Source organism: Suricata suricatta, chromosome 5, assembly GCF_006229205.1.
Source record: "Suricata suricatta isolate VVHF042 chromosome 5, meerkat_22Aug2017_6uvM2_HiC, whole genome shotgun sequence".
NCBI lineage: Eukaryota > Metazoa > Chordata > Mammalia > Carnivora > Herpestidae > Suricata > Suricata suricatta.
In genome coordinates, this window is record NC_043704.1 from 114,680,544 (window position 1) to 114,692,758 (window position 12,215).

The window sequence follows — 12,215 nt, forward strand, 5'->3', positions numbered from 1 at the left end:
GGTGGGATGCATTTCAGAGATACAGGATTATTCAATATTTGCAAATCAATCAACAAAATCAAATCAACACTATATCAACAACATGGATAGAAATCAAGATATAAATCATCTTGATAGCTGAAGAAAAAGACTTTGGCAAGATTCAACATCCGTTCATACTAAAAAACAACAACAACAATAAAAACTTTCAATAAAGTGGAGTTAGAGAGGGAACATTCTTTAACATAATAAAGGTAATGAAAAACCCACAGCTAATTACATATTGAATGGTGAAAAATAGAGCTTTCCCTCTAAGGTCAGGAACAAGACAAGGATGTCCACTCTCACCATTTCTATTCAACATAATACTGGAATTCCTAGCCATGGCATTCAGACAAGAAAAAGAAATGAGGAATCCATATTGGTAAGGAAAAAGTTAAATTTTCACTATTTGCAGATGATATGATCTATACATAGACCAAACATTCCATCAAAAAATTCCTAGAAATAATAAATGAATTGAGTAAAGTAGCAGGATACAATAGAAATCAGTAGAGTTTCTATACACTGATAATGAAGTAGCAGATAAATTTTATTTTTTTTATTTTTTCATTTTTTCAAAACAAAGTCTAACACTTTATTAAGTTGCTCTACATAACAAGCAGGTATAAACCCTTCGAAGAAAATGACTTTACCCAGTTACACATTTAGCTCTTTACTGTGGACCATTGAAGGCACAGGTCAGACTGCAGCCTGCATGATGCTCTTTCTTCGTCTAATTGGATAATGCGGGACTAAAACAGTTCACACACCACATAGTTTTCAACTATTTCCTCACTTTTTTCAGTCAGGATTTGAAGGGAGCATGGGACAAAGTTGGTTCCAATGATCAGGTTATTTCAAGTCTTAAGATCGTTTTTTAATCAAATTGTTACTAAGTCTTAAACTTTGAAACACAATAGCATATGGAGATGGAATGACGTATATTAATTCAACTATAATTTTCGTCTTTATGTAAGGTCACTAGAAACAGAATCTATTCACTTTGCTATTTCTTTTATGTATATTAAAGCAACTTACAATTTTTCTCAGACTATTAATGGCCTCTTATTTTTATGAATGGATATTTAGGCATTTCACATGCTATATAAAACCATCTCCTAAAAACTTTTAATTCTTTACACAAGAGGCAGTTATTTACTATCAAAGGTAGAATCGTTTCTTTGAAACACCTTATTTATAATTGGTAGCTTATATCTGATCCTTAGCCGGAACATGGAGGTGGAGGGTGCGCACTCATCCTGGAAACGTGATACAAGGTGTGGAAAAGAGTATGTGCAAATATATGTGCTGAAGAACTCTGCAAAAGGTGATTCAAAATCTGCTTTCAGTTCCCTAACTTCTTAAGAGCTACTGAGGGAAGCAACAGTAACCTCATGACCAAATCACAAAATCTCTTCAGAATTAATTCTTATAAAGGCAGTTTTGATTATGTTGATCCAAGCAATGCAGTGGTGGCAGGTTGGATAAAGGCAAAGTTTTATTTTTAGTTTCCCCAAATGCTGTCTCACTTGATTTAGGAGGGCTTGGGAATACCCAAGAATTATCTTCCAGAGAATTTCTGCTATAAGAGTTGTGTTGGTGAAGGTTAGTGCCATCATGAAGAATGAATCGCTCATTATCTGTCCATGATTGGAGAATTGCTTTCTCTGATAAAACCTTCATATCTCCCGATAAAGGGGAAGATGTGGTGTGGCAAAGAGTTTTGCCATTTGGTGAGAGGGGGGAACGTCTTTTGTATGTTGCGGTAAAAGTCGCCGAGTGCAGTTTTGTGCTGTCTTTCCCAAGGTCTTCCACGCATCCTCCTGGGGCACAGGCTTTCTTGACTGTAGTTGGGGTTTTCAGTTCTCTTAGTAGTTCAGCTTGTACTTGAGTCACTAAATGTAAATTAGACATTTCTCTCTTCAGTTCCCAGTATGCATTTTGCATATTATCACTTGAAATGCTCAGTCTTTGGAGATCACTGCTCTTCAGGTTGTCCTCCTGCGATGGATCCATTTGTTTGGCTTTTTGTAGCTGTATTTTGAAGTCACTACATTCTTTCCTCATCAGTTCCAGCTCTTATTCCAAACCGTGGATCTTCAGGTCACAGCTCAACTTTTCCACCTCCCAGTTTGATGAAGGTGGATTTAAATGCCTTGTCACCTGCTGAGTTTCCACCTCTGTCCTTAGCTGGAGAAGTTCTACTTCTTTAGATTGTAGCTGTTCATTCAATACTTTCAAAGATTCAGAGTTGTCTTTATTCATTTTATCCAATTTGCTTTTCAAATTATTTCTATCAATGCAAACCTCTTGATATGCATGATAGGCCTTAGTTACTTCTTCATGTCCCACAGAACTTGTTTCTTCATCTAATCGAGCTCCTATAAGCTTTTCTTCCAAAAACCTTATTCTTTTCTTTAAGAAAGAGTTCTCTTTCTCTGAATCCTTAAGTCATTTTTTGATGTCTTCATATGCAGTGACAAGGGCAAAATACGAAGCAACAGACTCATCTCCTGAATATATTGAGATTGGAGTCACTGTATCTCTCCTATGTGCTTTTTCATGATTCAGAATACAGATCTCATCTTCTACCAGGCTCCGTAGGGCCGCCCCCAGGGCCGCCAAGTTTCGATTCCCCAGTGTTTGGAACCGGACCAAAAACAAACCGGGTCGCCAGGTGTCACCACGGGCTTCCGGTTTCCTCGAAGACACTGCCGCTTCCCCAGAGAAGGCAGCCCTCCGGGAGCACAGGGGAAGGATTCCCATTTCGTTAGCCTCGACTGCGCCACAATGGGCGCAGCCCAGCCCTAGATAAATTTTAAAAATAACAACATTTATAATTGTACCAAAAAGAAAATAATACGTAGGAATAAACTGTATGCCAGAAACTATAAAACATTGATGAAAGGAATGGAAAATAACACAAGCAAATGGAAATTTATTTCATGCTCATGGATTAGAATAATTAATATTGTTAAAATGTCATATTACCCAAAGAACTTATGGATTTAATGTGATCCCTACTGAAATACCAATATCTGTGCATTTTCCATAGAAATACAACATTCTGTGCATTCTGTACATTTTCACAGAAATACAACATATAATACTAAAATTTGTATGGAACCATACAAGGCTCCAGAAAACTGAAACAATCTTGAAATAAAAAAACAAAATTTGAAATAACACAATACCAGATTTCAAGATACATTACAAAGCTCGAGAAATCAAAACCATATGATATTGGCACAAAAATAGATACATAGATCAATAGAATAGAATAGAGTCCAGAAATAAACTGACAGTTATATGGTAAATTAATGTATGATAAATGAAGCAAGAATATACAATAGGGAAAAGACAGTCTCTTGAACAAATGCTTGTGGGAAAACTGGACAGCTCCACGTAAAAGAAAAAAAAACACCTGAACCACTTTTTTACCACCAGACAGAAAAATAAACTGAAAATGATTAAAGACCTAAATGTGATACCTGAAACCATAAATATCATTGATGAGAACACAGGCAGAAAATTTCTGACATCACCAAAGCAACATTTTTTCTAGATAAGTTTCCTGAGGCAAGGGAAATAAAATCAAAGATAAACTATTGGAGCTATATCAAAATAAAAAGCTTCTACCAAATGAAGAAAAGCATCAACAAAATAACAAGGTGACCTACTAAATGAGAGAAACATTTGTAAATGATATATCTGATGAGTGTTTATATCTAAAATGTATAAACCACTTATTCACTTCAACACCAAGAAAAAAAGAAAAGAAACTAAAAAACAAAAAAATATATATTAAAAACAGGCAAACAAAACCAAAACACAAAAAATATGATTAAAAATGGGCAAAAAACATTTTTGACAGAAGACAAATGGATGACCAACAGACATATGAAAAAATGCTCAACATCACTCATCATCAGAGAAATGAAAATCAAAATCATAATCACTTTACACCTTTAAGAATGGCTAAAATTAAAAAAAAAAACAAGAAACAACAAATGTTGGCAAGGATGTGGGGGAAAAGATAACTCTTGTGCACTGTTGGTGGCAATATAAATTGGTATAGCCACTGTGGAATACACTATGGGGGTTTCTCAAAAAATTAAAAATAGAATACTATATGATCCAGTAAAATTAATACTGGGCATTTACTCAAAGAAACATCTATGATTAATATGGTAAGGGATCTAATGGATAAAGTAGATAGCATGCAAAATATATGAACAATGTAAGCAGAGAGATGGAAATATCCTAAGGAAGAAAGAAACAAAAAAATGCTAGAGATTAAAAACACTGATACAGAAATGAGGAAGGCCTTTGAAAGGCTTATTAGCAGAATAAACAGCTGAAGAAAGAATCTCTGAGATAGAAGATGAATAGAATGATTGGAGGGAAACAGGAAAGAAGAAAAGAAAGACAAAAAAATTCCAAAAAACAAAAATCCCCCACAAAATCCAGGAAAAAATATCCAAGGACTATGGGACAAAAGAAAGAGAAGAAGGAATAGATGAAATATATGAAACAGTGATGACCGAGTAGTTGCCCAAATTAATGTCAGATACCACAGACCTACAAATCGCAGAGAAAATCAAGTAGGATAAATACCCATAAAACCAATACCTAGACATATCAGTTTCAACAAGATATATCATTTTCAAATTAAAGATAAAGAAAAATCCTAAAAGAACGAGAGAATAAAAAGCACCTTATCTATAGAGGAACAAAAAGTGTTATAGTCAACTTCTCCTGAGAAATGATGCAAGAAGAGGGTGAATTAAAATAAAGCACTGAGTGAAAAACAAAACAAAACAAAAACAAAAACCTAGACTTTTCTACCCTGTAAAACTATCTTTCAAAAGTGAAAGAGAAAAAAGACTTTCTCAAACAAACAAAAATTGAGGGAATTTGTTGTCAGAAGACCTGCATTGCAAGCTATTGTAATAGAAGTTCTTTAAAGAGAAGGAAATTTATACAGGCCAGAAATTCTGCACTACATTTAATAAAATGAGCATTGGAGGATAAGTGTAGGTCAAATGAAAACCTTCATTTTTCTTATTCTTAAAGGTACAGATAGCAATTTGTTCAAAACAACAATATCAGCAATGTATTTGATGATATATGCTTATTGATTATATGTATGTATGTATGTATGTATGTGTGTGTGTGTGTATATATATATATATATATATAGAGAGAGAGAGAGAGAGAGAGAGAGAGAGAGAGACTATGTATGCTTAGATATAAAGTGAAATGAATGTCAGCTATAACAATAGAAGTGACAGGAAAGAATTAGGATCACTTTGCTATAAGGTACTCATACTTCCTATGAAGTGGTATAGAATTATTTGAAAGCTGACTTGGATTAGTTGTAAGTGTATGTTGCAAACTTAGAGCAGCACTAAAATAGTCTGAAAAAAAGAAGTACACATGATATGCTAAGAAAAGATAAAGTGACATCAAATAAAACACACATTGGCATCCCACTGTGCACATGCACTTGCACCCTCAGTGCCCCTCAGTGTGTTCAGATTTCTTATTCTTAGAAAGACACAGTTGGATTGGATTGGGACCACCATAACAGCTTTGTGTTTACTCAATCACCTCATTAAAAGTCCTATCCCTAAATATAGTCACCTTCTGAGGTACAGGGGGTTTGGACTTCAACATATGAATCTGATGGGACACATTTCAGCCTGTAACACTAGCTAATGCCCATGGAGACTTCAGATTTCTCCTTTATTGTTAATCGTTTGAAAAAGTGACCATTAATTTTCCAAGTCTAACTCATATGCCTACTTCTAAGCACTCTCATAACACTTTGGAGTTTCCCCTTCAAATCACATGCTATTTCCCATTATATTTTAAACAACATGAGCAAATCTGTATACTTTTCATCACTATAGTGTTTCTTTTTTTTTAAAGAATATTTATTTTATTTTTTTTTCAATATATTATTGTCAAGTTGTTTTCCATACAATACCCAGTGCTCTTCCCCGTAAGTGCCCTCCTCCATCACCACCACCTCACTATAGTGTTTCTTCAGAATGTAGTACAGTGTATGTCACAGAAAATTATTGAATTAACACAAGAATAAACACATATTTGCATACAACCCTGTTTTCTTTCCTTGCTTCTTTTCCAGGTTTATCATGTACCATTTGTACACTGAAGAGGAACTTACCTTACAGTTCTCCAAATAAATTGCATCTTCTCCTAATTCTGTGCCAATGCCTTCTGCCTAAAATTCCCTCCCTGAATTTCTCCTTAGCTTTTGTAACCCTTACCATTCCTTCAAGGGTGAGCTCTTCTGAGAAACTTGAGTCTCTATGTACTGGTATGTCTTCTGGGTTGATAGCTCCCTGTGCTTATCACATTACAGCATTTATCACTTCCACTAGACTGTTCCTTTGTGAAAGTGATTTTTTTTAAATATTTGTATTTTATAAGCTTCCAGAGTAGTTTGCAAGGCAGGAGCTCAATATATATTTGAATGAATGTGAAACAAAGCTGACTGTGGTGACACTATGTCCTACTGAAGCTGACGAAGAGAAACTTTGGGGGCACCTGGGTGGTTCGGTAAGTTAAGTATCTGACTCTTGATTATTCCTCGGGTCATGATCTCACAGTGTGTGAGTTTGAGGCCCTCTTTGGGTTCTGTGTTGATAGCACGTGGTCTGCTTGGGATTTTCCATCCTCTTTTCTCTCCGCCCCTCCTCTGCTGGCTCTCTCTCTGTGTCTCAAAAATAAAAAAATAAACATTAAGAAAAAAGAATACACTTTGGTTTCTATAACCTACAGAAATGTTGAGGGAGAACCAAATCTGGCATGCTACAGGAGGAGCTGGAAATCCAGTGTAGCTGAAGTAGAAGTGAGAGGAAGATTGGTAAGGAATGAGGTCTGAGAGGCCGTGGGGCTCAGATCATGCACAGTGCTTAGGCATCACTAAGAGCTTTGACTTTCATCCCAAGTGAAATAGGAGGAATGGAGAGAATATTGACAGTAGATTGGTAAAAGACACGGGAGTGGGGGCAGCAGGTGTGGGGTGGGGGGTGACAAGGCCAGGAGAGAGAAACCAGTTAGGGGACTCTGATGATAATTTAGGTGAGAAGTTATGTCTGGGTGGTATGATAGGGAAAAATATTGTTAATTAGGTAGAAGAAAGGTTAGGACTTGAGGTCCCTGAACGTAGAAAAACACACATACATATTTGAAAACAATGCTGGGAATGTCTGACGATGAGAGACACTGCATCAGGTCTGACTATGAGAGAAACCCCCTCAAATGTAGTTTTTCTTAAAGTAGCAAACACTACCTTCGTGTTTCCCACAGAGAGCCAACAACTCAGCACCTACGGTTATCAGGCCAACAAAGGGGGAAAAGGGAGGAACAGACCAAAACCCTATAAAACAAAGACACTTGCCTATAGTTGGGGGTATTCACTTTTGAATTCCCCCACCCTGCAAAGAGAGCTTTCATACTATTCTTTCTTTCTGATCTTATACTCTGATTAACTTTTGCCTGCTGCTCCTTTTATTTTGTATCCACCGCTTCATTCTTTGAAGCAGCGAGACAATGGATCACAGATACTGAGGTAACAAATACTACAATACCGGGAGGTCATGGTAAAGATGGTAAGAAATGGTTGGAGTCTAGATATATTTTCTCCCTACCCCCTTCACTCTCTCTAGGGGCGCCAAATGGCTCAGTCAATTGAGTGTCCCACTTCAGCTCAGGTCATGATCATGAGTTTGAGCCCTCCGTTGGGGTCTGTGCTCACAGCTCAGAGCCTGTGCTTGGGATTCTGTGTCTCCTTCTCTCTCTCTGCCCCTCCCCTGCTTGTGAGCTCATTCTCTCCAGCTCTCTCTCTCTCAAATTAAATGAACACTAAAAAAATGCTTAGATATACTTAATGATTGACTTTGGAGTGTGTGTGCCTAAAAGTATATAAGCTATCTCTCAACATCTATTAAATTACTTTATAGATAGCTCAGAATTTGAAATAGATGCTTTAAGAAATCTAATGAGCCTGGAGTAAGATATACATGTGGGACTGATGGTGGGATGTTGTATAAGACAAAATTAGAGTTTTAGAAGAGATTAAATGCAATTTTTTAATGTTTATTGATTTTTTGAGAGAGATAGAGAGAGGGCAATCACGAGCACAAACTGGGGAGGGGCAGAGAGAGAGAGACACAGAACCTGAAGCAGGCTCCAGGCTCTGAGCTGTCAGCACAGAGCCGGATGTGAGGCCTGAACTCACCAATGAGAGATCATGACCTGAGCCAAAGTCAGATGCTTAATCTACTGAGCCACCCCCTAGAAGAGCTAAAAGGGAAATTTTGATATTGTATATGTATATGTACAAACAGAGCTGAATTACAGTTGAGGGAAAAAGTGGAGGAAAAGATGACGGAAATTATTTAGGAAAATGTTTTTTTAAGGAATCCTCTACAATATCAAAACTTTGTAACATAAAGGAATAGTGATTTGAAAGAAGCAATGAGGGCACTTAAGGGGAAGAGCACTGGGTGTTGTATGGAAAACAATTTGACAATGAAATATTATGAAAAAAAGGGTCAAATAATAATAAAAACATTGGTTATGAAAAAGTGTCAAAAAAAGAAGCAATGAAAAATAATGCTCTTTAACAACAAATAAAACTTATTTTAGTAATAAAATAAAAAAATTTTAAATGTGTTATTTGCATGAAGCATAAAAATATTTACCTGCAACTATTGAAAGATAGTTTCTACTTATGAAGGAAATACTATGTAATTCAAGAATTTATTATTTTAAAATAAATATCTATAAACCTCATCAGAGAAAATCTTCCAAGGAAAACTGATGAAGTAGTAGACATATTCAAGTTGATGTATGGGAAGTACATATTTAAGAAAAATATATTCTGGTATTTTATTTACAAAACAAAAGTAGCAACTCATTTTTGGAAGAATTTTTAGTAATTCCTTCCTGATTTCTGTTAAATTTTCTTTAATCCTGGATATCTTCGTTCCTTTGACAAATTTGTTTAGACAGAATAATTTTACTTCTGCTCACTTCTACAGTAGAGATTTGTGTTTCTTTTTAAAACTCTCTTTTACATCATAAGATGTGATTGAGGTAAGGATACTCTTAATCACACATTTCCTCTTTGGCCTATCTCCTCTTTCATTTTCAGATGACACCCTAGTTTTTTCCCACTTTGCACCTTTATACTTTGTCTTTTGGGTTCTGTATGATTTTTTTTTTTACTTTTTTGACATCTTGTTCAATGAAATAATAAATATGGCTGAATGATAAAGAAGAAAAACAGGTCTTATTTTGAGTGGAAGTATCAAATGTTAAGAATAATTATGATGCCAAAAGAAACAACATAAGCATATTTCACGGCCTCAAAACCTTATAAAGAATTACGTATCTTTTTTTCCTGAGAGATTAAAAAGCAGAACCTTTCTTTTTCTCCTTTTCCTTTACATTTTAAACAATCACAGCATTAGGGACTGAAACACAATAACACATTTGTACGTAGCAGGTGTTTATGTAATTATGTTATACAGATATTCATTACAAGTAATGTTTTTCCATATAGTGCATTTAATATGGGCAGGGATATTCTTTTTCGAATGCACTTTGGTATAAGACTGTAATTTCATCCAAAGGTTATGTGGCATAAAAAATGACAGAGAACATTTTATTTAGTTCTTCATTGTCATTAGAATTGCAAGATGGAATTACAGCTTTCTCTGTTTGGTTTTGGAGCATTCATCAATTTAAATTTTAATAAATATCAGTTTTAAGCTGGTTTAATCTAATAAAAAGGAGCATTATTTCTCCTTTACTAGTCAGTTTCTACAAACCTCTTATTTTGCCTTTCCAGCAATTTCTACCATTCTTATTCTTCCCATGATCCAGAGTTTAATTTATTGGTACAGAATCAGCTGTAACCCACCACATGAAAATATTTTACTTTATTGTGAAAAAGAATAATAGAAATAATCATAATCATTTCATAATTTTTTAAATAAAATTTTTAATGTTTATTTATTTATTTATTATTTTTGAGAGACAGAGAGAGACAGCATGAGGAGGGAAGGGGCAGAGAGAGAGGGAGACACAGAATCTGAAGCAGGCTCCAGGCTCTGAGCTGTCAGCACAGAGCCCGATGTGGGGCTCGAACCCACGAACTGTGAGATCATGACCTGAGCAGAAGCTGGACACTTAACCGACTGAGCCACCTAGGTGCCCCAATTTCATAATTTTTTAAGAGCACAGTACACTTATTTGTATAGAAAAGTAAAAACACTTGTTCAGTTCAGGTCAGAATACATTTACTGAAAAACAAATGTATGCAAACTTCTAAGTACTGCAAAGCTTAAAAAAACAGATAAGACATTTCCAATCCTGTATAAGATGATAGCATAATGGAGGGAAATATTGGGTCATTATAATGAAAGCTAGGAAATGACTATAAGAGAGGTAAAAGTTTTACAAAACTACCAGACCACATGAAGAACATGTGGGAACGTACTGGGGACAGGTAGCTGTCAGGGAACATACACGACTGAAGGCCATTTTGGTAGTTTTCTCTAAGTTAATATCTTGTCAGTATTAGAAAGACGAGATTAGGAAGTCAGGAAAATTAAGATCAACTTGGGAAGTGTAAGTAAAATAACTTGCAACTTCTCTGAGCAGAAAGGAGTGTGTGAAAGTAAGAACAGAGATACAAAAAAGGGTAAAGAATCTACCAGGGATTCCCCTTATGCAAGACCTCAGTTTCCCAATTTGAGAGGTGAGAAAGTGAGTTTGATTACAAATGAGATCCTTTAGAGATTTATTAAAAGGGAATTGTAGGGGCTTTTTATAGGAAGGTGTGTGCTTGTTCTTAAAGAAGTTGTAGATGAGGGCATTAATGTGCCAGGAAAAATTCTAATATGGGTATGAATCATTAAAAGGCAGGTCTGAATTTTCACTCAAATATAAGGTAGACATATGGTGTTCTGTGGAATAAACCTAGAGTTTTAAGCTGTGATAACATGATAGAGAATTTTCAAAGTCAGGAAATAAAATTTTCATTTCATTTGGTGGCTTAATGATATTCCATTTTAACTGGGACACTTAAAAAGTTTCTTCTTTCTCTTCCTTTCACCCTCCCTTCCTTCCTTCCTTCCTTCCTTCCTTCCTTCCTTCCTTCCTTCCTTCCTTCCTTCCTTCTTTCCTTCCTTCCTTCTTTCCTTCCTTCCTTCCTTTGTGGTTTTGAAAACTTTGGATGCAAGCCATAGGATTGATCGAAGAAGGGTATGTGTTTGAAGTCAGAGCCCATAATGAGTCTGTTCTGAAGTTCTCCAGGCAGAACAACTAGATCCACATCTTTGGCCTCACACATTTGGTGCATACTGGGTGGGCTGAACAATTTTTACTTCAGAGCTTTTATTATTGATTCTAAGTCTTACTAATAAAATTGTGTAAAGAATAGTGGAGTCAGAACATACTACACATTTAACTTTCTCTACTTCAACTTGTCTCTGGTATCCTATTTAATGTATGTATGTCCCAGTGTGGAGAGAAAAAGACACAGAAAGTTGACTTTCTTTGGTCTCTGTTCTGCAAACTCTTATGGTATGAGCATATCTCCAAGCTAAATGCTTCTTGTGGTTATAAGCCTTTCGCTCTGCTTTATGGACAACTTTAGGAATTTTTAAGATAAACTTTTACCCTACTGGATTTTTACCTGACTTGTTGATGTCAGAGTTTAACTGTGTCTAAAAAAATGATTTGCTTCAGCCCTGTGCCTGTTTGCCCACAGATACATTACCTGCCCTTTTCCTGCTCTGCAGAATCACAAATGGGCTATCTCTGCTGGGTGCATTTCCCAGTCTCATGGACTAGCTCTTTTCCATTGGGGTTTGGCTATTGGGAGGTTCTGTCAGAGATCACAAAGGGAGGTGGGGAGCAGATGTTACAGTCCTACCTCCTTCTGCCTTTGCTTCAGATGGAAGAGAGGCAGTGGTCATGTCTCTTAGTTGGCAAAAGGTCCTCCTAATTCAGATTATTCTAATTTCCCTGGGCCCCTGGACTCCAGTAATACCTGCTGATCTTTCTGCCACTTTAGCCAAGGTCAGGTAGCAGTTCTGGCTCTGTTTATCTCTGGATTGCCCCACTACTCCATGATTTGATTCTCAGCC

The 12,215-nt window shown here is 36.1% G+C and overlaps 1 pseudogene; it reads right to left on the bottom strand.

Moving 5' to 3' along the window:
- Window positions 1–580: 580 nt before the first annotated feature.
- Window positions 581–2,502, bottom strand: LOC115292797 (annotated as a pseudogene).
- Window positions 2,503–12,215: the final 9,713 nt, after the last annotated feature.